This window comes from Mauremys reevesii, linkage group 11 (assembly GCF_016161935.1).
Source record: "Mauremys reevesii isolate NIE-2019 linkage group 11, ASM1616193v1, whole genome shotgun sequence".
NCBI classification, from domain to species: Eukaryota; Metazoa; Chordata; order Testudines; family Geoemydidae; genus Mauremys; species Mauremys reevesii.
In genome coordinates, this window is record NC_052633.1 from 74,152,267 (window position 1) to 74,178,826 (window position 26,560).

The 26,560-nt window shown below is 61.2% G+C and overlaps 1 protein-coding gene across 8 annotated transcripts in view; it reads right to left on the reverse strand.

The window, feature by feature from the left end:
- Positions 1-26,560, reverse strand: part of TNS1 (tensin 1) — a 252,557-nt gene that overhangs the window by 201,829 nt on the left and 24,168 nt on the right. The window contains exon 1 of one of the 8 annotated variants that reach the window (XM_039493620.1): positions 4,874-4,923. The exons of the other annotated variants lie outside the window; for them this stretch is intronic. The gene's annotated coding sequence lies outside the window, so the exon portion shown is untranslated. Of the gene's footprint in view, positions 1-4,873; positions 4,924-26,560 lie in introns of those variants that run through there. 8 annotated transcript variants of the gene reach the window in all.

Here is a 26,560-nt window from a genome sequence, read left to right on the forward strand (position 1 = left end):
CAGTGAGCTGCAGCAGCCTGCTTCCTCCCAGCGGCGCTCCACCCCAGAGGTGGCTGCACGTCAGCACTGGAGCGAAGCTCGTTGAGGGCTCCGGGCTCCGCAGTGCGATAAGCGAGTCACACGTTCTCTCTGGCGGCTCGAGGGGCACAAGCGAGCTGACCACCGGGAGCTGTGCGTGACGTCACGCTGCACGCCTCCCCGGGCCTGACGAGATTCCAGCCGCTGCTTGCGAGCCGCGTTTTCTTGGGAAATCGCATCCAACTTTATAGCTTCCAAAGGGCCAGAAAATCCTGGGAAATGCCAGAGAATAAACAACCGGGCCAGCCAGTGACGGGTCCAGCCAACGGGAGTAAATACACACAAGGCGACAGGTTTCAGATTAATGAATGAAAAGGGAATTGCTGGGTTATGACCCGGGTTCGTTCCCAAATATTGTCCTCCCTGTACAGAGGCGAGATCTCCACCTGCAGGGTTTGGTGGCGCAGGTTAACGGGGGGTCGCTCTGTCCCCCTGGATCTCCTGGTACATCTCATCCCCAGGTGGCCCAGCTGTGATTTTCACTATCCATCATTTTTCTCCTCGAATGGGACGGGGCCTGCCCCCTACCCAAACTGCCCGCCTGACTCCTCTAGGCACTGCAGAAGCAGAGGAAGGGCCTGTTTTCTGGGAGGAGTCTCTCGTCACTGCTCTGGGCCACCAAGCCCGCTGAAGGCCGATGTTCTGAAAGGCCGTGGCGGGCAAGGACCACCGCGGAGAGCTTGCCGTGAGACAGCTGCCCCCAGCACACACACAGGGTAAATGCTGTGGCCACCCTTCCCCACTCCGTTACGCCAGCCAAACAGGGAGCGCCACCGACTTTAATATGGCTGTTTCCGCGGCTAGACCATGGCATTCCTGATGGGGCGGAGGGGCCTGCCGCGGATAAGCGAAGGATGCAAGCGCCAGCGCGATCGGCTCCCACTAGAAACCCAGGCCCAGGTTAGGAGGGTGGGATGGTACCTGAACTGAGATCCAGCTGCCAGGGGAAGGAAAATCCTCCCTAGCATTGATTCCTCACGCCCAGATATGTTCACTGTGGCTCTAGATCAGGGATCTCAAACTCACTTTACCTTAGGGCCAGGGCCAGTCCTTAAATCCTCCCAGCGGGCCAATAACGTCACTCAGAACCCGCCCCCCAAAACTCCGCCCCCACCTGCCTAAGGCTCTGGGAGAGTTTGGGTGGGGGAGGTGGTCTGTGGTAGGGGGTTGGGGTGCAGGCTCTGGGAGAGGGTCTGGGGGTGCAGCGTTTACCTGGGGCTCTAAGGCGGGCGGGCTGGGGGGGCCTCCGCGCACTGCTGCCCCCAGGCACCACCCCCGCAGCTTCCCATTGGCCGCAGGGGCGCTCCAGGCGGGGGCAACGCGTGGAGGCACAGCCCAACCCCACCCCGGGGCCAGCGGGCAGACACATGGCGCGAGCAGGCAGACGCCGCTCAGCTCCGCTGCGCTGCCAGGGCCCGAGGGGGGAGCGCCCGGGGGCGGCAGGTGGGGCCAAGGGAGAGACCCGGCTCCAGAACTGCTGGAGCCCTGCAGGCCACGTTGGGGAAGTTTGCGTGGCCGCAGATGGCCCGCGGGTCGCGAGTTTGAGACCTGCTCTAGATCTAACTCTCGCCGCATACAAAACACGGGCGCATTCCTGCACTGAACAACAGCTGCTGCGCTAGTCGGGACCGACGCCCCACGAACCCCAGTTCACGTGTCCAAGCCAGCAGCTGCCCGCTGTTTGGGTCGAGAGCGCTCCCCCCCACACCCCCCGCCACACCCAGAGCCGGTGCCTTCGGGATGCAGGGTCCCGCTCCCTTTCGAGCCCCCAGCATCAGCGGCTCCTAGGCTGGATTAGTCCATCCTGATTAGCTGGGCGATTCCCAGGGGACGGGTGGTGGGGGGAGTTTGGGGCCTGGCAGGGCGTTTCTACAAAGATTTCGGGGGGTGGGGAGCAGGCTGCCCAAATTAACACCAGGCCTTCCGCAGGTAAAGGGCTGCTCTGGCCCTGTGCACTCGGACAGCTCCACCATGTGGCAAGGAAATATCCCCTTGACGGTCACACAGCAGCTACGGAGCGGGGCAGGCCCGTCCCTGCCCCAAGGAGAAGAGGGAGAAGAAAGGATTATCCTTGCAATGGGATGGAGCCCCCCAGACTGGGTGCAGCCAGGGGCAGCTGGGATTGGGTTTGGCCTCGAGTCGAGAGAACGAGCCACACGTGAACAGATGTTAGTCACGTGGCTTGAACACCCAACTGGGAGGCCCTCAGCCCCGGCAGGGAGGGGAGACGCAGCAGCACCTACTCAGACCGGACTAGACTAGAACGTTTGCTGAGGTCCCGACAGGACTGGGAGCAAATATCGCAGGCAGAAAAGTCCCCTCCAAGCCGGCACCCTGTGGCTTGAGACCAGCCAGCTCCCCGAGGTGCTGGCAAGCGGGCGTGGCGTCGCTGAGCGGTGTATTTCCAAGAGCAGCATGCGGGGGAAACAGCAGAGCTGAGGTAACGGCGCGTTCGTGATTAAACTCTTGGCTGCACCCAGGGGTCCCCTCGGCTTCACAATTTTTCACCCATCGGTCTCAGTGCTTGCCATGGGAGAGCTAGCAGCAGCAGCATCCTCACGCCACTGACAGGGAAACTGAGGCACCGGGCGCCTCTGGGCATCAGCAATAAAATCCACATCTCCTGGCTCCCAGCCCCACATTCCCCACAAGCCCAGGATTGCTTGTCGCCCTGCATGGCTTGGGCGATGGGGCAGCTCTGCCCACAGAGTCGTGTTTGAGGTCGCAAACCTCTGCCGAGGGCGGTGGTCAGGAGCTGCCTGGGGGCTCCCAGAAGCAGGTGATTGCTGGGGGCTCCACGGTCCCAGCTGGGGTGCGTAAGAGGGCCTGGGGAGCCGTTCCCGCCCCCCATCACAGGGCAGGTGACTCATCCCCAAACAATCCCTGCAGAAAAGCCCAGACTGTGTAGGAGGAACCATCACGTCACCCCAGATGGTGAGGCATCAGCCTGCATCCTGGTCCCCGCCCGCGCAGCTCCCCCAGCAGGGACAGTTCGGTTTGACTGAGGGGGTGAAACACCTCGGGGGCGTTGCAGGTGCTGGGGGGCAGCACAGGCTGGAGGTAGCAGCGAGCACAGGGGGCTTCAGCCAGCACCGCTCCCACCCCCCCGGGGCGGCTTGCGGAGCTGCCAAGGGACCGTGACATGACACCCACAGCGACTCTGAGCATGAGCCCCCGCAGACACAGCCCGGCTATTCCCCGGGGCCGAGTGACCCCCCCCGGAGCTCACAGATGCCAAATATCTTTGCAGTGAGCAAAAAAAACCAACAGCTCCACACCGTACTGAGTAAACACGACCTGCCCGTGCAGGGAGGGTGTGACTGCCCCCTGCTACCCAGAGCCGCGGCACCAGCTGGGCCCACTCAGCGGCACAAGGACACACATTCCTGCATTCCTCAGCGCACAAAGCCCAGGCCGGCGTGTTGTGGAGACCAACGGGGTTGCTGCCTTTTCGTCTAGAGAGGAGGGGAACGAGCACGAGGGAGGAACCTGCTGCAACATCAGCCGGCTTGGGCCTGGGCGGGGGGGTCTCTAACGGACCCTGCGGTCGACGGACGTGTCACAGGTCACCGTTTGGGAGTTCCACCCCCGCCCCCGGGGGCCTGTGGCCTAACGAGGCAGCGGGGTCTAGTGGTTAGAGCACAGGACTGGGACACAGGAGGGCTGGTCTCTGCCACTGGCGTTCTGTGGATTTGGACCCGCCCCGGAGCCTGTGTCAGCTTCCCCCTCAGTGGGGACGGGGACCGGCACCCTGTCTCCCTACCAGGGGAGGGGCAAAGATGAGCGGCACCTGCGCACGGCTAACGAGGCCGGCGTGGAGCGGAGACAGGGGCTTGTCCCCGTTTTCCTCTCCTCCCTGCAGGATCTTGGGGCCCTGCCTGGCCCGCGGACTGCCACCTCTGGAAGCCAGGCGTGCTGCTCTGCCTGCCCCACGAGAGGCCAGGCTGACGGCAGGAGCCCGGGGCTAGAGGGGGCACCCTGGGGGAGCAGCAGCAGGAATCCAGCGAGCGACCCTGCGAGGCACGGCTTGCTGCTGGGGTGAAGGCCTCCCTGTCACCACCCCCAGCTTGGCCCGAGCCAGGCTGCCAGACAGAGAAACGCTGGCGATGCCACACGCTGCCGGCGGCTCCGACCCCTGCCCACTCCCCCACGGAGCCTGGCATCGCTCCTCTAAGCCTGTTTCCTCCCTCCCCCCAGCACTGACCCACACGATGCATTGCAGGGGCAGAGCTTGCCCAGACCACATGGCATGTGCCATCCAGACCCGCACCGCGATTTCCCATCGCCCCTGCTCTGGCCCTGCCCCACCCCCGCAGTGACCCATGGGTAGCCCTGCCCCACGGCGCCCACGAGCGAGTGATCCCTTGCACAGAAACAACCCCAGAAACAGGCTCGTCAGGAGGAGGGAGACGCCACTGGTGATGCTGGCGGCACACGGGCCTGTCCTGCTCCCAAGACCTCCCCGGGCTACCCGCTGCCCTGGGAGCTGAGGAGCGACCAGTCCCCAATCCCCATCCCTTGCTGTTTGGAGCTGGACGCTGGCCCGGGGTCTGCGCAGCGGGGCAGGGAGTCCTGGGAGCAGCCCCTCTCCCGAGCCTGGCGCAGGGCGCTCGGGGGCAGGTCCCCTGCACACCTGGCTGTGCAAAGAGTGCCCTGTTTGGGGGTTTGCACCCGAGAGAGGGAGAACCAGCGCTGGGGCTCCGGCCGCGCTCGGCGCCTTTCCCGCCCCCTCGCTGGTGTGCGGTAGGGCCATGCCCGGGGTGGGGGCAAAGGTCCAGTCCGGGGCCCCCCATACCTGCTCCAAGCTTCTCCCAGCTGCCCCGAGTGCCTGGAGCAATTGTTTGTCTCAGAACTCGGTGTTCAGGCGCTGCCTCTCGGCTCCCGGGCGCCACTGGCCGCTCGCCAGCAGCCTGTTTAATAATGTACAAATGGCCATTAACTTAGATTTCAGGGGGGGGCGGGAGAGGATATTTTGCAACAACAAGCAGCTTCTGGCTGCGGGCCAGTGAGGAGCAGCGTCCTCTGCACGGCTCCGAGGAGGCAGTGCAAGGCAGGGGTGTGGCGAACGAACACCCCCCCCCCACACTCAGGGGTGCCCCCTCCTGGTCCCACCTGGGGCTCGCTGGTTCTCTCTACCCCTGGCCTGGCTACAAAGGGAAGGCCGAGCTGGTACCAGCAAGGAGATGGCAGTGGAGGGATCAGCGATCGTTTCACGGGGAGGTGCCGCCTCAACTGCCTGGGGGGGGCAGGGCCGCCCCCTGAATCTGAGGAATTTCAGTCCGGTAGGAAATCGACAGGGCCGCTGGACACGTGTCCAGTCACAGCAGGTGGGTGCCGGCTCCCCCGTGGCACAGAGCCGGTGCCAGCGAGGACAATGGAAGGCAGTACCCTAATTGGCCGAGACACAGCAGCCATTTCCAAGGGGGCCGAGAGCCAGGGCGCCTGGGCCCGATAGCCAGCAGGGTTTGCGTTCTTTGCTGCCCAGCGGTCGCACCGGGGCTGGGCACGTTCCATCACCCTCCCTGTCACGTCTGGTCACTTCAGGACTCTCGAGGTCCAGCAAAAGGCTGCAACGTTTGGGTGGCACACACACCACGCTGGCACAAGCAGCGTCACGTCCCCCTCTTGGGGTGCCGGAGGATAACAGCCCCCTACTGCTGCCGTCTAATGGAGCTACCCCGTTAGCTCCAGCCAAGCTCGGGGGGGCAGCTTGGCAGGCACGGAAGGGATCCGCGGGCTGCCTTCGCACGCACCTGGGGCTCCATCCTCAGCGCTGCTGCAGCCACCTAAACTCCATGAGCCTCTCTGCCGGCGCCAGGGCCAGGACGCCGGAGAGGCTGTGAAGGGGGGATGCCGTGCCCCACCCTAGCAGCCGCAGCAAGGACCATTGGGAACCAAAGATCCCACATTGATGCAAATGCTCCCAGCCCGACGAGCTGAGACCCACGCAGGCCACACCGGCACTGTCTGCCCGGCGCAGGCCACCCCGCCGCTCCTTAGAGGGAGCCCGTGGGGAGCTAGCACACGAGGATGGCTCCTGAGGGTCTCACCAGGCAGGTAGGCAAGGGGCATGCGTGGGGGTCTCCCTGGCTCAGCTGGGGATGGCGGGCGCAAACCCAGGCTCCTGGCTGAGAGAGCAGATGGGCTTTGCAAAATCCACCTCCCAGAGCACCCGCCTCTCGTCCTCCCCTGCAGCCCCGACCGACCCACATTCCCCCTCCCCGGCCCTGGCCTTGGCCGCTCGCTCGAGTGGAAAAAGCGGAGGCAGGAAGCGGCCACGACCTTTGCACCAGCCCCTCGCCGCGGCTCGGAGTCTGGCAGCGCCTTGGTAAATACAACGCCAATGCCGCGGAGCAGAGGGGGCTGCTCAGGTGGGCAGAACCAGCAGGAAAGGAAGCACAATCGAAGGGGAATCCCAGGGATGAAACTTCCCGACTCAAGACCCACGAGGCTAGAACCCTCCCCCGAGGGCAGGGGCGGAGAATGCTGCAGGAGGAACACTCTGCTCCCTGGGGTGGGCAAGGAGGCTGGCAGATCCGGACATTTAGGGTGTGCATGTGCCCCCTTACCGTATGATCTGAGCACCTCCCCCCCCCACCGTGTGTTTAGCCTCACGGCCCCCTGTGAGGCAGGGCTCTTTATCCCCATTGCACAGATGGGAAACTGAGGCACCACATGGCTAAGTGACTTGCCCAGGGTCACACAGGAAGTCTGTGGCAGAGCAGGGACCTGAACCCAGGTCTCGCCGGTCTCAGGCTGCTGCCCTGCCCAGCCCCTCTTCTCCTCAGCGCTCCAGTGGGCAGGGAGAGCAGGCAGGAGGGGCAAGTGGGAGCAGCGTGGGTCGGCATGGGGACAGCTGGATTGCTCAGCGCCTCTGGACACCCCATGGGGCAGGGGCAAGAAATCTCCCCCTCCTGCCACAAACCAGCCTTTACAAAGCTAATTCGTGTCCCTCCAGGCCCAGCGGCTGATCCTGCTCCAGGTCCCGGCCGTGCTGGCTCAGGAAGGGGACTGGGCTTCCTGGCCCACCCCCCACCCCTCCAGGAACACACCCCGATGTGCCTCACGTGTCCTGCGCCTCCCTTCACAGACCTGTGCCCATTTGCGCCCATCTCCGAAGGTAGGATGGGCACCAAAACTGCCCTTTTAAAGAGACGGCCCCGCAGTCCACCAGCGCCCCCACTAGGCACTGGCCAGCGTCTACCCCCTGGGGTCAGAGGGCGCTGGAGGGCTGCCGCTGGGGCGGGGAGCGGCAGGGGGAATTAAGGAATTAAGGACAGAGGGCACATCAGACAGCGCTGTGCCAGCTCACGAGTCCAGTCACCATGGGCACGAGCCAGGGCCCGACCTGCGGACCCCTCAGCCGGCCCACGCGCCCGAGAGCTCAGGACGTAGGATCAGGGGCGCGATATCACGACAATATCAATCCCTGGGGACTAGACCAGGCAGATTCCCAACCTCCTCAGAAGACTGAGCCCAGCCTGCTCCCAGGAGACAGGTGGCGGATTCTCCCGCTAATGCACGGCCACGCGCCCGCCGCGGAGAAGACCTGGGATCACCAGTGACTGCAGAGTCTGACCCAGCACCCAGCCGGTCACGCTAGCCCAATCGCAGGGGGCCCGGCTGGGCGAGCCGTCGGGCTCTCGGGTGACCCGCCGGGTACCTCCCCGTTCCAAGCGCTCTGCGGACGCCGTGAGGACGGCCTCGCCGCGAAGGGGGTTGGGACTTTCGGGTGCACACGCGGCCAGGACACTACCCATGGCAGCCGGCAGCCCATCCCCTGCCTGCTGACTCCAGGCTAGCGTTGAGACAGGCCCCGCCTGGCCACACAGTCTGGACCTGGTGTCTGTCTGCATCCAGCCGCCTCCACAAAATCTTCTCCCTTCATACTCACTGCAGCCACACGGTCTCCCACTGGGCGGGACCTGCGCCCCTGCAGCCAGGAGCGGCTGGGGAAAGAACGGGATAAAACGTCCACCCAGCCTGGGCAGTGGTGGCTGGGAGTTCACCCCTCATGCTGCTCCAGGGGAAAGCAGCCACTCCAAGCTCCCCCGGAACAGACAGACTGAGCCCTGCCTCAGCACTCCTCTGCCCGGAGAGCGCGGCAGCCCAGCCACGCCCCGGGGAGACGGGTGCCTGTGAGTCCGGTCTTTCAGACGGGGAAACTGAGGCTGAAAGAGAACTAACTTGCCCGCGACAGGCAGGCAGTGGCAGAGTCAGGCACCCTGTGCTAGCCCCAGTAACTGACAGTGACACGTGACATGCTGGACTCTCCGCTGGTCCGCCCCCACCCCCAAAACATGAGTGGAGAACTGGCTGCTAAGAAACCAAGTCGGCCACAACCTGCAACCCCTTGGATTTTGCCGGTGGAGATCTTGTCCTGCGTGCAGCTGCTGTTGACCGGGAGCTGGGCTAGGCACGCCAAGGCGCAAAACTGACATTTCCAGTCAAAACCGCCTGAAGAAATAACCCCTGGGTCACTGGAGATCCCCTGGCACAATTCCAACCTGCGCCCTCCCCAATCTCCCCTCCCACATCAACGGGAGGCAAGTTGCGAGTAGCCTTGTTTGCCCTTTTATAAATGGCTGTCGTGTTCCTCCCCAGAACCAGCTGCACCAAATCAGGTGACATGCTCCTCTATACATATGGACTGGGGGAGAGGAATCCTGTCCTCGCGCCATTTGAGTGGCAGGCCCGACAGCCAGGAGAATCGGCAGGGTTCTGCCAGGTGAAGGCAGGACGCAGCGAACCTGCAGTGTGTGCCACAGAGCGATACTCTGTGCCAGCGGGCAGGAGAGGCGGGAGGGCGGGGCCAGGCCACGATCTGTGACTATAAAGATCTATCTATGCCCCGCGATGCTGGGGGGAGACAGCAGCTACCAAGGACCTGCTTGGCAGAGCCCTTCCCCTGACTCAACCTGAACAAGAAACCCCTGGGCCCAGCTTGTCTGCTGGGACTACGCCCAGAGACCATGATCTGCCCCACTCCCATTCCGACTGGGACCCCCCCACACACAACGATCCAGGCCCATGGAAAGCACTATATAAAAAAATCAACCCAGAAGGATTGTCCATTCCACGGATTCGGTGCCAGCTGGCAGCATCCAGAAGGACGCAGAGGCCTTCCCTTCCCGGAGGCCCTGGGGATGGAGGGGTGGGGGCACCTCTCCAAAATCTTCCACTACACATGTGAGCATTCTCAGCATCCCAGGAGGGGCTGGGTCACAGATCGCCCCTTCCCATGCTCCCTCCATCCCAGAATTTGGGAAGCAACCAGGCTTCGGTGAAATGGATCCGGTCCCAGCGCAGCACCCTGCGTTACTCATTCAGGCACCTCTCTCTCCATTGTAAGAACTGCTGTCAGACAAACACCAAGGCCGGGGAGGGGGGTGGGGACAAACTTCTGGATCCTCTTCCAGCTGCTGAGCCCAGCGTCCAGGCAGAGAGATGAAAACAGCCCAGGGTCAGAGGGCCCAGGGGACGGCAATGTGAAAGGAGCCATCGGACGCGCTGCGATCACTCCAGCCAGCCCCGAAACGGCGCCTCGGCCAGCAACACGACACGCCAGCGCAGGCTAGGAAGTGAACGATGCCCCTGCCCAGGGGCTGGCGACTCCCCCGGGGGGGGGGGGGTCACATACACATGTCAGGGGTTCCAGTCCCCCAGCCCTTCTGTATTGGTGCCCGCTAGACAGGCCAGTGCTCCCAGTTTGCAGATGGTAGAGAACTGGCCTTGCCAACTGAATTTCTAAAAGGAATTCAGCCAGGATGCCAAGGGGCACCAGAGCCTCTGATCCCCAGGAGCCAGCAGGGCCTCGGGCGTACCCAAGCACAGCACACACAGCACCCCGCCAGGCACTGATGCCATACGGGCAGAGGGGAGCCCCCTCGGGTAACCCACACTAATGGCTTTGTACCCGAGCCCCCAGAACCAAAGGCCAACTCTCCCCCAGTCTGGGATCTCTCTTGCTCTGTATTATTAAATGCATATTACATGTGTACGCTCTGAGAGAGAGAGAGAGAATGTGTGAGTGTATGTTCCCTTCGCTGCTAACCCCTGCCTGGTATCCAGTTAAACCTCCACAGTCCTGTGCCCTCGCGATTGTTACTATCCATTGGGGCAGGGACCTGAGAGAGACAGAGATAACCCTGCGACAGGGAACAGAACCAGATCTCTCCAGCGCTCGGCCGGTGCCCCAAGGGCTGGGTCACTGCTCCTCCCAAAGTGCGGATGGCTGTCCCTGCAACTAGCCAGAAGATCTCTCCCGGGAGCCTGGGGGAACAGTGTCTGTTTGCTTTCCTTTTTTCCCTGGAGACCTTTGGGGCGCTTCAGGCAAAGCTGCAGGAACCCCTCCCCATCGCTGCACGGTGGCGGGAGGGGAACCGCTCTCTAGCGAGGCCACGCAGCCCAGACCACCGCTGCGAGGAGCAGATTGCAGAAGACGCAAATACGTCTCGGGTTATGGGCAGCCGAGGCGGCTAACGGGCCAGCGAGGCTCCGGGCTGTGCGGAGGGGAGGGGATCACAGACAGGGCCAGTCTCGTGCTTTCTAGGTACCTATCAAAATCCGGCTCTCGCCCAAAACTCCCTCCACCCACCCTGGCAAACGGCGGTTCTTATTTCTATCTACTCTGCCACACGCCCCGGGAGCCGAGCGGCGACGAACGCAGTTACGACACGGCAGCACGACCCACAGACCCCTTGATTTTCATTCCTTCGGCTCTTTAAACCAAATGCGAAAGTCTCGCTCGGGCCAGCCAGCGTGACTGAGGCAAGCCAGCGAAGAGGAAACATGCCAGCCACGTGCCCGGATCCCGCAGGCCCTTTGACTTCACCACAATTCCACGCACAAAGTCCTACTCTGCTACAAGCCATTGTCCTCCTGCTGCCGAGAGCGAGAGCAAAACCCACGCTGGATCCAGCCTGCAGCCCATGCCGCCCTCTGGCCCAGGCCTGCTTTTGTCTGCCACTTTCTTTTCAGGGAGAACATATCCCAGCTGCGTCCCAACTGCTCGCAGTCTCCTTTTCACCCAGTGAGCACATTCCTCCCTACAAGCCGGCTGCTAAGAAACAGATCGGCCCCTGGGGTCCCCCAACCGTGGCTACTGCCCCCGTGAAAGCAAACCGGGACGCAGGAGAATACACTGTGTCCTGGATTCCCAGCCAGCGCAGGGGACGGATCCAAACGCCCGTCTCCTCTCTCACCCAGTCCAATCAACAGTTGTGGCTCCGTGCCCCCCACTCCAGCAGAGCTTTGCACCTAAGAAGGGGGGAGGGAGAGCTCAGTGGTTTGACCATTGGCCTGCTAAACCCAGGGTTGTGAGTTCAATCCTTGAGGGGGCCACTTAGGGATCTGGGGCAAAAATCAGTACTTGGTCCTGCTAGTGAAGGCAGGGGGCTGGACTCAATGACCTCTCAGGGTCCCTTCCGGCTCTATGAGAATGGTATATCTCCAATTATTAGAAGAAGCTAGGAAAGGCCATGGAAGGATGGCTCCAGAGACGCCTTTCATCCCCTCTCTGAGTTGAGGGGTTGCCAGACCCGTTCCTGGCTCTACCCGGGGAGCTCCCAGGCATGGCGTGGGAACGCTAGATGTTTGGGAGGCTCCGACAGGCACCCGAAAGCCTGCACGCGCCAAAGGCCGAGTCAGATGTTTTCAGAGAACTGGCTCTTGGCAAAGAGAAAGACTTCCTCTGTTTACAGCTTCTGCCCACGCCACAAACCACAATCCCCTCCTTCGCCCCAAAGAGCCTTGTCCGGGAGATTAGGTATGTTGCCGTCGTTTCTAGGAGCCCCACGGTGCTGGGTGCTGCACAAACACAGAGCAGACGGTCCCCACCCCAAAGGGCTTATCAACAATGATATCTGGGCATTTCCAGCCAGGGGCGAGGATGGGAAATCCTCCTGTGAACCGAGTTTGGAGCCAGGGTTTTGGATTTTACCAGTTTCCCCAGGTACGGTTTCCAAGGGACACGGACGTCTGGCTAAAAGATCTGCTCTAGGAATGATTTGGGGGCAGTTCTCCGGCCCGTTCTTGAGAAGGTCAAACTAGATGCTCCCAGCAGTCCCTTCTGGCCTGGGAATCTATCAATCAATCACATGGCGGCATCTCCATCATTCAGAGATCTGCTCTAGCTCAACCACCAGCTATGGGCTGGCCCAGGGCCGGCTTTAGCAAGTGCGGGGCCCGATTTGTGGGGCTTGTACTCACCGGGCGGCGCTCCGAGTCTTCGGTGGCACTTCAGATTGCGGCGCTCCGGCCAGGGAAGCAGGGCCGCGTGCTGAGATCTGGCTGCCCGCTCTCCAGCTGGGGGAAGGGGGCGGCGGGGCTTGCCGTGCCCGGGCGGGGGGGGCGGGGCCGCGGGGCCGCTGGCCTCCGGCCGGGGTGGCAGGGCCGCGGGCCTCCGGCCGGGGTGGCGGGGCCGCAGGGCTTGCTGCACTCCGGCAGGAGGAGTGGGGCTGTGGGACTTGCTGTGCTCGGGCTGGCGCTCTGGCTGGGGTAGCGGGGCCGGGGTTGCATGGCCGCGGGGCTTGCAGTGCTCCGCCCAGTGCTACGGCCTGGGGAGCGGGGCCGCGGGCTTGCCACGCTCGGGGCCCTCTTAGGCGCGGGGCCCAATTCGGGGGAATCGGCCTAAAGCCGGCCCTGGGCTGGACGCAGGACTCCCTGTAAGAGGTTCTCTGGCCTGGAGATCAGACTAGATGGTCAGAATGGCCCCTTCTGGCCTTGCTCAACGAGTTTCTGGGCTCTCCGGTTTTGCACGCTGCCAATCGCAGAGCCATAGCTGGAGGAAGACGCCTCCGGCCAGGCAAGGACAAGGCTCTGCAGTCTCTACCCCTGGCTCTGCCACTCACTCCCTGGGTGATTACATGCCTCAGTTTCCCTAGCTGTAAAACGGATGCCTACCTCCCTGGAGGATTCAATATAGCACGCACAGACAGCTAAGGACAGGGGGCTCCTTGCCTGCATCTCCCCTTGAGGTGCTGATGTGGAGAGGGGACAGCAAAACCCCTCCTTGTGGCTTCCAGCCCAGTGGGATCTGCCGGCAGGACTAGGCTCTCGTGCCCGACAGGAGGGTTTTGCCCCCACTTTGTTCTGCCGGGAGTGGCAGAGAGCCAGGCTCTGGCAGGCTCTGCCCCAAGGTTTGGGATCAAGGGGCATCAGCCCTTCCAGAGGACGGCGGAGACAGAGAGAGGGGTCGAGGTCTCAGCTGGGAATGACAGAGGCTCTGTAGCTGCACAGGGGAGGCTTCGCTTGCCACTCTCAGGGGGTGGGGGAAGAACAGCCTTGAATAAGGGGGAGCTCCCCCCCCCCACGCACACACACAACCCCAGCCAGAAGGGAGCAGTGATTTGTAGGCACGTAAAAATTCCCAGAACCGTGCTGACCCCTGGCCTCGCTGCCGGGGGCTGGCCGCTCGCCGGCCGCAGGGACAGCCTTACATGGGCATCTGCCGCGGCTTAATGCTTCCCAGATGAGGCACTGTGTGCTGGGCCCGAATTAGCATCCCTGCCTGCTCCCCTTCGCCGCAGGCCAGGAGCCCTGAGCCCCACAGGGTGAGGGGGGAAGCGCTGGCTGGCAGCCTCCTGCGTGCGCCCCCCCTTGCCGTAACGATCCCACAGCCGCCCCCCCCCCCCACACACACACACAGACAGCAAGCAGGGATGACAAGCCAGGTCCTCCCAGGGCATGGGAATGGCCCCGATCCCCGAGCTGAGGAAGCACTGCCTCTGGGGGGGACTGACGGGGGGTAGGTGCCAGGTGCTCTCTGCGGGACAGACACTGGGGACGACAACCACAGCTGGCCCAGAACAGCCCCTTCCCGGCACATCCCTGCCCCGCCCCACACATACACAATCGGCCCTCCACTCCCCTCCCCTCCCCCATCCTCGCCCCGCACAGTCACAAACACACCCCACTCCCCTCCGTCACACTCGTCCTGCACAGTCACACACACACACACACACGACACTCCCATCCCCGTCACAGTCGCCCTGCCAGTCACACACACCCCACTCCCCTCCGTCACACGTGTCCTGCACAGTCAGACACGACCCCCACTCCCTTCCCCTCCCCATCACACTCGCCCTGCAGTCTCACACACACACACACGCGCCACTCCCCTCCATCACACTCGTCCTGCACAGTCACACGCGACCCCCACTCCCCTCCCCGTCACACTTGCCCCACACAGTCACACAAACACCTCACTCCCCTCCCCATCACACTCACCCCGCATAGTCACACACACACACACCCCACTCCCCTCCCCGTCACAGTCGCCCTGCCAGTCACACACACCCCACTCCCCTTACACCCTCCAGCCCTTTCCCCTCACTCTCTCCCCTGTTCTCCTCTAACTGCCCCGGCGCCGTTGCTCCAAACCGCCCCCGGACCGCGGGCTGGAGGTTCCACACTGGACCGGGGGTGCGATTTCCGGCCAGCGCAGACGTCCCCACACTAGCTCTGACGGCCCTGACCCACTACGAACAGCAGCGTAGGCCCCGTGGCCGACCGGCAGGGCAGGCTGGCCACCCCGAGCCCCATCCCTAGGCTGGACTTGGGGCAGCCAGCCCCTCCCGACACTCGCGCCGGGGACGTCTCCTCCAGCCGGCCGGCCCCTCGGGGAGCGAGGAGTCGCAGGGTGCTCCCACAGGAGAATTCATGCAGGGTGCAAGCGGGCGGGCTGCAGCCCCCGCTAGCAGAGGGGAAGTGCCTTCTGTCCTGCGTGGCTCGCCATGGTGCTCTGCGGGCACGGCCCTGGGCTGGCACAGCAGCTACCAAGCCCCTGGGGCTGGGCTTCCAGCCAGACTGGGGCTGAATGGGGGCAGGGGAGCGGCCGGGTAAAACACACCGGGGGGGGGGGGGGTCTTTAGTCCATGCCCCAGCTTCCCACTTCCCCAGCAGGGCCCAGGGGCTTCTACAGAACGTGCCGTCTCCCAGAAAAGGCCAACCAGCTGCAGGCATCTCCAGCCCGCGATGCCAGGCCTGGCCGCCGGAGCTCAGCTTGGGCACAGAGCTACGGGAAGGATTTCACCTCACCAAGGGGACTAGCTGGAGTCTTTCCATTACAGTCTCCAGTTCCTTCCGGGACCTACACAGAGAGGGAGAGTTCGTACCGGTCCGATTGGTTCTGTTCACGCCCTGGCCATCAGCAGCGCTGCAGGGACAGGTCAGACCCCAGCCTCCTGCTAGCTTTAAGCTCCCCAGGATTCAGGGCAATGGCTCAGGACCCTTCCCACAAGCTTTGGGCACCATGTGTCAGACCTGGACAAATGGGAGAGTGTCGAGAGGAAGGCAATGGGACGAATGGCCTCGCAAGGAAGGTCCTCAACTAGGACTCGGGGGATCCAGCTTCAGTTCCAGTCTCTGCCACCGCTTCTCCGTGTGACCTTGGTCACATCACTTGATCTCACTGTGCCTCCATTTCGGACATTGCCTAGCGCAACGGGGCCAGGATCTAAACGGCAGCCTCTACAAACCAGCGCGATATGTGTAACAGCTCCCCACCCCTCCGCATGCTAAGATGTTTTTCAAGGAGAGAGCAAGTGACCTGGACGTGCCGAGCCGGGGGGTGGAATTCTGCCGGGACAGCTGCCTACAAACATGCAGCAGGGACCTGACAAAGAAGACAGGGATCATCTCTGCTTATGAGCAGCCCAGGGCAGAACAAGAGGTCACGGGATTTGGGCTGCAGCAGGGGAGGAGGGGAGTTTAGAGGAAATATTTAGGGAAGAACATGAAGATGCTAAGAATAGCCCGGGCGAAGGGACCGGCTGCCAGGGAGGGCGTGGAATGGCCGCCAGGGCAGAACAAACGCCAGACAATCCGGGAGGGGTGAGGAATCATCAAAATGACCCTGCACGTGGCTCTCCGCAGGTCTGATCAGCAACTCCCCTCACCTCCTGCTTCCCGAGCCCTTGGCAAGGGATCAGGGCCCAGGGGCTGTGTCTGCCACCGCCGGCCCGTTCCTAGTGGTGCTGCCTCCAGATGGGTGCCCACATCGGCCACACACAGCACTTGGGCAGACAGGACAAGGGGCGAACAGGGCCAAAGATGGGGATCCCTTCCGAACCCCCCCCCCCCCCGTATCCCGGGTCTGGCAGGATGCCTGCCCTGCTGACACCCCTGGCGGGGAGAAAGGCTGCAGGGCTGTCGGTCCAGCATTCAACAAGACGCAGCCGAAGGGGGACGAGAGCCCCTCGACTGAGGTTTGCGCTGGGGAGGGGGCTGGCAAGGGCCTTCCCGAGCTGCAATGCCCAAGTTGCCCATGGCACAGGAGCCCACGTGGGCCCAGGCCAAGGCCGTGTGCCGCACTCCCCCTGCCCCTCTGCTTATGCAGCTAAGGAGCTGCTCAGTTGTCTCAAACCTCCGTCCCCCTCGGATCCTGCTAATGCTTTTCTCCACCCCCCACCCCCATTTTTAACAAAGTCTTCTGCCTGCCCACCCATCCTGCACACGCACACAGCCTCTTGCCATCCTAGTGTTTCAGTGGCATCCATCACCTTGGCACCAGGGAAGTGTTGTGCACCATTCAGCAGCTGCTGTGCTCCACCCTAGAGGGGCTGCATTTCCCCAGCAAAGAAGGGGCACAGAATATGTCTCTACTGCAGCCTTTACTGTTGTCCCACAACGTTATATGTCCTGAGAGGGGCCTAAAAGACCCTCAGCCGTAATTGTGCTGTCCCCACTCACAGTACAGACTGGGCGAACCGGTGCAGCTGAAGACAAGAACCGATTCAAGACTCCGAGCTCTCACTGAACCAGCGCCGTGCAGACGCACTGACCCAAACCCCTGCAGACAGAATAGGAACCGACCAGAAACCCCAAACCCTGCTTGGGTTCTGAATCACGCTCAGATGCAAAATACTCAGGCTGGAGAGGAACGGTCCGTTTTCCGGTGCCTGGCCGGGAGCAGACGTGAACATGCCGACATCTCCAAGTCAGCAGAGCCCAAAGGAACTGGGAGAGGTCAGAGAGCAGCCACATTTCAGCCTGTTCATCTGAATTCAGAAGTTTCCGAAGTTCCCTGGTCACTACTGACAACATAAGGACTGTGTACGGCCCTCCGCCCACCTCTGCCCCACTGCCCGTGATGCCCTGGACAGCTCATTCAGCCCTGGGGGAGGCCCACACGGACGAACGCTAACACGCAGCAGAGCGCTTGGGAAATGGAATTCGTCCAGCCTCCTGGCAGAGCGACTCCAAAGCCCCACTTTTGCCAACTTTCTATGGCACAAACCCATCCAGGATGTTGCTGTTCAGGCTCTGGATCTCTGTCAGGGAGAGAGGCTCCAGGCTGACAGCGTCATCGACTGCGGAAGCTCTGGAAACCGCTCCAAGTTGAGGCCGCTGCTGGATTGTTCCCTGGGCGCTCGATGTAACAGATCTCGCCTGTCAGAATCCATGTATCCTGTTCGCTAGAGCTCCTCCACCGTGCTCAGCACCGCAGTATTCACAGAGACAGTTACGACAAATGGTATTCAACCATACAAAGAAGCTTCCACACAGCTCGAACCCCAGCTTGGTCTGTGGTCTCCCTAATGTTTACCAGGGGCCACGCCCTGCCTGCAATTCTGTACAGCACAGAGACATCTAGTGGTCGAATAATGCATTGCAAGTAAATATAATCACACTGCTTTTTCGCAGCAAGTGACGACTTCCAGTATGCGAGGGGGAGCGTTCCCAGCCCGGGTCGAGAGCAGGCAGACCGCAGCTGTGGGGACGATAAAGGGGATTTGGTGGCGAGGCCACTGGCCGCAGGCAGACCCTGGGGTTCTCTCTGGCTCTCCAGCTCCCAGCCTGCACTGCCCAGCATCGCCACTAGGGGCGTCCCTAACTCCTGCTCATGCAAGGATAGCTGAGCGCGCCACACCGTGCTCTCTCCGGGTGCATGGGTCAAGGCAGCATTTCAGGACACGCCCTGGGGAGGGAAAGGGGTGGGGTGAAGGGAAGGATTTTATGGGGCAGCGTAGAGGACCCAGAGGCACCAGTGGCTCCAAGGTAGAGCCCGGCTCATCTGCTCGTGGTGGAGCAGGGATCTCTCCTGGGAGCAGCCGCCGCAAAGCGGGTTAGCATTTCCTGTGTCTGGCCAGGTCAGAAATGCCACCGGAGTGAATGTGGCTCACTCTTGAGGGACTCCGCTATCCCCAAGGGGGCTGAGGCACTCAGGGCGTGTGAACAGCCCGGCTGTGAGCCCCGGCGTGCAGCCCAGCCCGCAGAGGAGACCCTACAATAACAAAACAGGCATGTGTGTCCCTCGGGGGCCACCCTGCAATCACAAGCCAGACAAGCCCCATCCTCGCCACCAGCCCTACCAGGACAAACCAGAGGCGGCTGGATCTCCTCCGACGGCCATTCTCGTGAGGGTGGGCAAGGATATTAGGGAAGGAGGGGGAGACTTTTGTCCCCCAGGGCCTGATTCTGATCTCACTCACGCAGACACAAGACAGGAGAGAGCCACATCCCAGCCCACCCCAGCACTGGCACCGAGGCTTAAGCTAGCTCCAGAGGCTGCTGGCCCCTCCCATCCCTAGGAGGGGTCCCTCCAGGTCAGGGCAGCGTGGGAAGAGCTGATCTATAATGAACTTCATCAGGCCTCTGGAAAAGGACCCGGATTCCTTCCACACCAAGGCGCCTTCCTTCCCCGGGACGCTCCCGGGAGCATAAAAGTCCAGCATCTCTGCAAGCGGCAGCCCTGGTGCCCCAAGACCCAGGCCTGGTGTTTTACAACCAGCCTCAGGAAGTTTCACCGTAACATTGACCAGATGGCAGCAATTTGAGCAATCAGGGCTGAATGCATGTGGAGCAGGCTTGAAGGAAACAGCTCTCTGGTGGGGGCCGGGGGGCTCAGCAGCTCCATCACCAGGAATGCAGGGAGGGAAGGATGCCTGAAGCCTGAGGTAAGCCTTATTAATAGCGCAAGCCAATCTGACAGTGACAGTAAGCAGCGAAGGAGTCCCTCCCCCGACCCTCTGCGGTTCAGTGTCTATCACACACAGCAGCGCGTCATGCAGAGGACAAGTCCAACTCCATCCTGGGCAGTACTCCCCTCTGATCTCCAGGGGGCGCCACTCCCCCAGTTCACACGGCGGGCCTCATTCCCCCACCCCGCCTGGCCTCAGCTGGGCTACAGCCCTACCAGCTCGCACGATTTTATCATGAGCCTCGTGATACATGCTGCTTTTTCTAAAGCACCAGTTCCTGGACCCAGGGATTACCGAAAAATCACAGTTTTTGTTTAAAAAATGTTTTTTAGCCCTTGTGGTTTGGGGGGGAAAAGGTCATGGCCGCGACCTGCAAGGACGACACTGCCAGAAAACAAATCAGAACCTAAAAGCCACGTATTTAAAAATAAATACATAAATAAATAAAATCTCGTGGTTGTTCAGCCAATCCCGGGATTTTGGAGGTCTCGGGGTCGGAAGTGCTGCAGATTAGGATTTCAAGATGCAGCGACAGATTAAGTTGACTCAACTTGATCTAATCAACTCCTTCTACTCCTCTACACAGCAACTGTCCTACGCTCTAGCAGCGCTGTCTGAAGTCCTCAGCTCCCTGCCTTTGCACCGACTGCAGTGCTCAACCATCGCTCGAACGGTCCGGCCTACGGAGCCCTCTGCATGCAAAAAGGAGAGAGGAAAAAACTGTGCCCAAGTCCCCTGGTTTCAGCCGCCTCCCAAGGGACACGAATGCTGAAGTTGCCTGGGCTGGAAGGCATCTCCCCTCGGCGCATCGAACACACCTGTGCTGAAAAGGCTGCAGCCAGCCTTGACTTTAACCCACCGCTGTAGCTCAAGGGGACTACAAGTCCCAGCATGCAGTGCTCCATCCTGAGCTGGGCAGCACACTGCACGCTGGGAACTGTAGTCTCTGCTGGTCGCATCACTGGCCCTGCTCCTCTGAGGATTTCAGTGCACCCCACCACAAGCATTCATTGTGTGGACACAGTCCTCTCTGCATGCGATCCTCTGGGGCGACGAGACGCTGAGCCCGGCAAAGTGCAGGCGCGGCTGCTGAAATGCAGAGCTACCTGTCTCACTACGGCCCCCATCCCCGGAGCACCTGAGCTCCTCATAGTGCGACGTATCTATCCTCACAACCCCCCGCCCGGTGAGGCAGGGCAGGCTGCTACCCCCATTGCAGCACCAGGGACGTGAGACGTGGCGAGACGACCCCACACAGGTCTGCTCCATTCTCACGGGCCGGAGAACCAAGTTCTCCTGCAACGGGCTATGCGGCAACCCCCCCACAGCGATACGAGCGCACACGGTTCGGACCGGGTCTGCAGACTGCAGCGTGGATGCAGCAGGGCGGTTGCAAAGCCGGGGTTCCCAGTGCAGTGTGGATGCTCGAACCCAGGCTTGGGAACACGAGTCCCACAGATCCGGGCTTTGCGTGCAATGCGAGTGTACCCTGAGCGGCTGACCGACGGTCACAGCACCGATGGTGTGGCAGAGCAGGGCTTGAACCTACATCTCCCAGATTCCCCAGACCAGTGACTGGGCCTGTTCTTTCAAGCCGTGGTTGGCTTTGTGGCTGGCTTTGCCCGCGCTCCCCACTGCTGCAAAGGTCTCTAATTAAATGCCCCCACCTAACGCACAGGAAACTGGGGCTGGGGTCTGAATTCCCTGCCCTGCTCCCGGAGCAGACGGTAACTTTGCACCCATCCTTCTGGCCTGCGGAGCGGCGAAGAGAAAGGCTCGGACCTGCCCCGTTTGCTGGCTGGGAACACACACAGCAGGCCGGCCTTCCCCCAGGGACTAGAATAGTCTCGAGAACATTGCCCCATTCCCCCGCCTTTGCCGCTGATGTATAGACACAGCCCTTTCCGCGCCGGCCAAACCTCTTCTGCTTCACACAAAACAGAACCCAACAGGTTTTTACAGACCCGGTCAGGTGATCGGCCTGGGCTGGTGCTTTTTAAAGGGGCACTGCCGTGGCTGGCCAGGAAGGACGACCTTGCAAGGAGAAAGATGCTACGTCAGGACACAGCTGGTACAGGGTCAAGTCCTGATTTCACCACTGCCCCCCTGCGGGACCGCTGGAGCGTAACCGACCGCCTCCGGGCCTCGGGCCTCTTCTCTATGCAGCATCTGTGTAGATTGTAAAGTCTTCAGGGCTGGGATTGGCTCTTGCTCTGCGGTTGTACAGCCCCTTGCACCTCAGAGCTACTGACTAGACTAATAATTATGAAGCTAGTAGGGCTAGTAGATCTGCTGGCAATTTTAACTTTTAGGATGGGTCCCCCCTCCCTGCACCAAAAGCAAATGTTCCCCTTGCCCCCCAACTCCGACCCTAAAAAACCCAGCCTGGTAATAGACTAGAGCAGTAGTTCTCAAGTGGGGTCCGGGGACCCTGGGGGGCCGCAAGCAGGTTCCAGAGGGGCCACCAAGCAGGGCGGGCATTAGACTCTCTAAGGGCTCTCCAGGGCTGAAGCCGAAGCCCTGCCGCCTGGGACTGCAGCCCGGGGCCCCGAGCTCCGCCACCCGGGGCTGAAGCCGGAGCCTGAGCAATGTAGCTTTGCGGTGCCCCCTGCGGCGTGGGGCCCCCGGCAACTGCCCTGCTTGCTGCCCCCTAACGCCGGCCCTGGCTCTTATCTACAGAAACCCAGGTGGGCCGTGGAGCTTTTATAGGATTGGGGGGGGGGGGCAAAGACAAAGGGTGAGAGCCCCCGCCCTAGAGTACATTGCCCACGCACCTGAGACTGGCACAAACCGCCCAGGTGCCAGTCCAGCATTTGAGGAGTTAATTGCCCCACACAGCAATGGGAGGAGCTTAGTCCTGCGGCCTTTTTTTTTTTTTTTTTTTTTTTTTTTTTTAAAGAGCCGGATTTGGTTTTTTCGGTGGTTGTTGTCTAATTGTTTCTTGGCAGCCCCAGTGATGGATTTACAAAAAAAAATCAAGCGCCTGCAGCCCTTTCCAGGGCTGCAGCACCCGCCATCCCCGCGCGCTCTGCAAACGCCCATTGTTGTTACTCCCCAGAGCCCTGTGTTATTGTAGGGTCTCCACGGCACTGGACGCCGGCTACTGAGATTTCCCCCTCTCCTCTTCCTATGGGGCGTAAAATCTCAAAGACACTTGTGGGGGGAGAGGGGGAATAACCTCATACCCAAGGGCAGGTTTATTTATTTATTTTTGCTCTGATCAGGCTAACGAGCGAGATGGAGCCCATCTGGGTAAGCGAGAGCAGCAGCGGCCGCCGCGGTGGATGGAGCGCGCTGGCGGCTCGCGGGGGTTTGGAAACGTGACAGCCCGAGGGCTCGGCTGGGGTTTGAAGCCGTAGCCACAGAGACCCAAAATGACGGGCTGGCCGGGCCAGGAACATTGGGAGTTTGATTTATTCCGCTTGAGCTGCGCCAGGCCAAACCAAAGGGCTGGTATCTCTCCCCCACCCTCTTCCCCTGATGCCCACCCCCGTGCACTGGGCTACAGTCATGGGCACGGGAGACAGGGCGCTGCCCCCCACTTCGGAGAGCCTGACCTCGGCAGAGTGCAATAAAGGGGGCCCTGGCCCCTGCCCGTTGGCTCCTGGCAGGAGCTGGGTTGCATAAGCACAGAAGCCCCTTCCCTGCTGGCATGAGGGTGGGATGGCTGGGCCACTTTTGCAGTCTGTCCGGCGCCCACGGCTGGAGCATTGCAGCTCTTCCTCGCTGAGCAACCCCGGGAACCTGGGGCCAAGAGCCCTCAGCTAAAAGAACAGCTGCCAGCGCCCCGGCCAAGTCATTCCCCACCCGCCTTCCTCTGTCTCGTCTATTTCGACTGCCCCTTATTAGGGATACGTACAGGGCCTAGCGCAGCGGGGCCCTGATTTCCACTGGGGTCCCAGGTGCTGCTTTAAGTCCCAGGAATAATGAGCAGACCCAGCTCAAGCCCTGAAGCCCAGATCAGGACACACACAAGCTGCGGCTGCACAGTCACTTGGGGAGCTCTCCGGCTGCTGCTCCACCCTAGTGTAGACAGGGCCCTGGCGTCCATGCCACATGCTAGCTACCTCGGAGGTGAGATCACCAGTCCTCCACCTACGCAAACAATCCCAACACTGCACTTCTTGCCAGAGTGCAACGAGGGGAGATGCCAGGGGAGACAAGGGCACAAGCCGTGCAATGCGCCCAGCCAAGGCAGGACTGCAGGCTCCCCGTGGAGCTCCCAGTCTAACAGGGCAGACAAAGGGAGGATAGTCTCAACTGTGCAGAGGGGAAACTGAGGCAGAGAAAAATTAAACTGCTTTGCCCTAGGTCCCATATATCAGAGCTGGGAAGCGAACCTGGGTCTCTTGAACCTTAATACCAGCACCGTGGCGTCCTACGTACAGCATCTAAGCACTGCTGCAGCCATTAACCTCGGAAACACGCCCAACCCCACCGCCCCCTGGAGTCCCAGCACGGACACGGATCAGGAGGGAGGCTGGGGTGGTACCCCCAGCACAGAAGGGATGCCCCCCTCGCTGCATGGGCACCCCCTGCACCTCCCAGAATTGGGCCCGCCGTGCCCATGTCAGTATTGGCATCCCAGGCCACAGGACACTGCGCGGGACTGCACGTCTCTAACCGGGCAGCCTGGACACTCCAGCCAGGTGGTTTCATTTAACAAAACAATTATTTTTGTTTCTGGCCTTCACGGTCGTGAAGAAAACCTCCCGAATATGAACCACTCCGGCGCTGCCCTCTTGAGTCGGCACACAGACACGACAGCGCGGAGCGTTGATTCTGAAACCTAATGAGGGCAGTGTTCCCTAGTTCACCGACACTCATTGAAGCCCTTCCACTGAAGCTGTGGGTGGAGTTTAAGGTTGTGGGCGGAGCTTAACACCTGATGCTCTGTACACCCAGCAGTGACAGCGAGGAGAAACATGGCAATGGAAAGGGTCCTTCCGCAGCAGGGCAAAGCTCAGGAAGAAAAGAGAAAGAGCACATCTCATTGCTTCTTGCCACCCGCGCCATGTTTGCCTTGCATCTTCCACCAAGGAGCCTCTCAGACGCCCATCAGCCAAGCATAGTCTGCCTAGGAAATAGGGAACTCTCGGGCAGGCAGGGCGGCCGGAGACGCAGGCAGACAAGGGTTGGGGCGGCCGGCCGAGGAAGTGGAGCAGCAGGGATAGTTCAGTGAGGGAGCGGCGGGAATCAGAGACGGTGGCGTCTCAGATGGGGACTGCAGAACCACGAGTCACCGCCTATGAGCGGAGAGGCCATTCCAGATCAGGGGGTCCGGCTCTTAGAATCATAGACTAGCAGGGTTGGAAGGGACCTCAGGAGGTATCTAGTCCAACCCCCTGCTCAAAGCAGGACCAAACCCAACTAAATCATCCCAGCCAGGGCTTTGTCAAGCCTGACCTTAAAAACCTCTAAGGAAGGAGATTCCACCACCTCCCTAGGGAACCCATTCCAGTGCTTCACCACCCTCCTAGTGAAATAGTGTTTCCTAATATCCAACCTAAACTTCCCCCACTGCAACTTGAGACCATTACTCCTTGTTCTGTCATCTGCTACCACTGAGAACAGTCTAGATCCATCCTCTTTGGAACCCCCTTTCAGTTGAAAGCAGCTATCAGATCCCACCTCATTCTTCTCTTCTGCAGACTAAACAATCCCAGTTTCCTCAGCCTCTCCTCATAAGTCATGGGCTCCAGCCCCCTAATCATTTTTGTTGCCCTCCACTGGACTCTTTCCAGTTTTTCCACATCCTTCTTGTAGCGTAGGGCCCAAAACTGGACACACTACTCCAGATGAGGCCTCACCAATGTCGAATAGAGGGGAATGATCACGTCCCTCAATCTGCTGGCAATGCCCCTACTTATACAGCCCAATATGTCATTGGCCTTCTTGGCAACAAGGGCACACTGCTGACTCATATCCAGCTTCTCGTCCACTGTAACCCCTAGGTCCTTTTCTGCAGAACTGCTTCCACTCGGGAGAAAGACGGTGGAACTCACTGCCCCAGGAAGTTGCTGCGGCCCGAAACGTTGCAGGTCTCAGAAAGGGATTGGACATTTCTCTGGCTAATGAGGATATCCAGAGTTATTCCAGTTAATGGTAGGACAACTTTGGGACAGGATATTAAATTCCCTGCTTCCAGGGTGAGCCGATCGCTATTAGAGACCTAACAAAGGAGATCATCTCCCATCTGCTGCTGCAGGGTTCTGACACCTTCCACGATCAGAGACGGGATACGGGGCTAGATGGACCTGGGGTCCGATCCATTTTGCCGGTGCCCGTGTGCCTAAGGACGTAGGGGTGGGGAGAAGGATCTATGGTGGGTTGTGAGCACTGCGGAGAAAGGCAGTGGAGTGTCCCGAGGGTGGGCTGGATGTGTCGTCGTTTCCAGGGCCAGCTGAAGGAAGGGGTGGCTGCATTTTGGGGAGACCAGCACCGAGGAGGGACCGGCAGCAACCAAAGTGGAAGAGTCTCGGAGGAGCCCAGATAGTGAGGACAGACAGCCCCACACCGGGCACTGACCCAGGGCCCGCAGAGCTAACAGCTTGGGGGCTCAGGGGCCTGGCGCTGGAGCAGTGCCAGAGACGGACCCTGTGTGGAGCAGCACAGAGGGGGACGCAGAACACACCGTCCCGTGGGTGACACCAGCTCCGTTCTCTGCATGCTCCAGAGCTATCATCCGGCGCACACCCCACGCGGAGGGGGGACCCCAGCAGAGAGACCCGGCTCGGGGCTTTGCCGTACCAGGATGGCTCCTGGCAGCTGGAGAAGAGACATGGGGAGAAAGCTGCGTCAGACACCACCAGCGCAGTGACTCCCAGGCGCTCCGGCCCCCTCTCCGTGGCCAGGTCCTAGGCTGGGTTTGGGGACAGCATCACCTGCCCTCCTGTCAGTCAACCTGAGGAGATTCCTCCGCTTCTCCCTCCTCATGCAGCATCCAAGAGCACAAGCAGATGGTGGCCGAGACCCTGTTTCATACCCAGATCTTCTGTGCAACCCCCCTCTCCCCCTTCTCCATCAACACCCTTCCATGGAGCAGGGCAACTAGGGCTTACGCAGGCCTGTGCACCGCGAGTCGGAACAGACACGGGCCCCGGCGCTTCCGAGATGCAGGGGAAACAATGGGAGGAGGAGAAGCCAGCAGCAGACGAGGAAACCCGCGGCCTCTCCCAGAGGAGCCAGGAGGAGCAGCAAGCATCTGAGCAGCAGAGGCAGGTGAAGGAGCAGGACGGGGGGCTTTGGGAGGCCAGTGGACTAGACTCTTCAAGCACATCACCCCAAATTGACCTGCTGCATCCACTGCATATTTGCAGCACGATGGGTTACGGGCGCACGGACTGGCGGGCGCCCGGGATACAAGAAGCTGCCCCACGCACCCGGCCTGCGGCTGCACCCTGCCCAGATGCCCCCGTGCGGTGCAATGCACATGCCCCCGAAGGAAAGCCGGCACGAGAGCACCAGCCGCGCTCTCCCCCAGTGCCCCAGGGACACCACAAACCCAGATCAGCCAGGCAAGCTCCCAGCAGCCCCCGGCTCGAGACCAAGCCATCCCC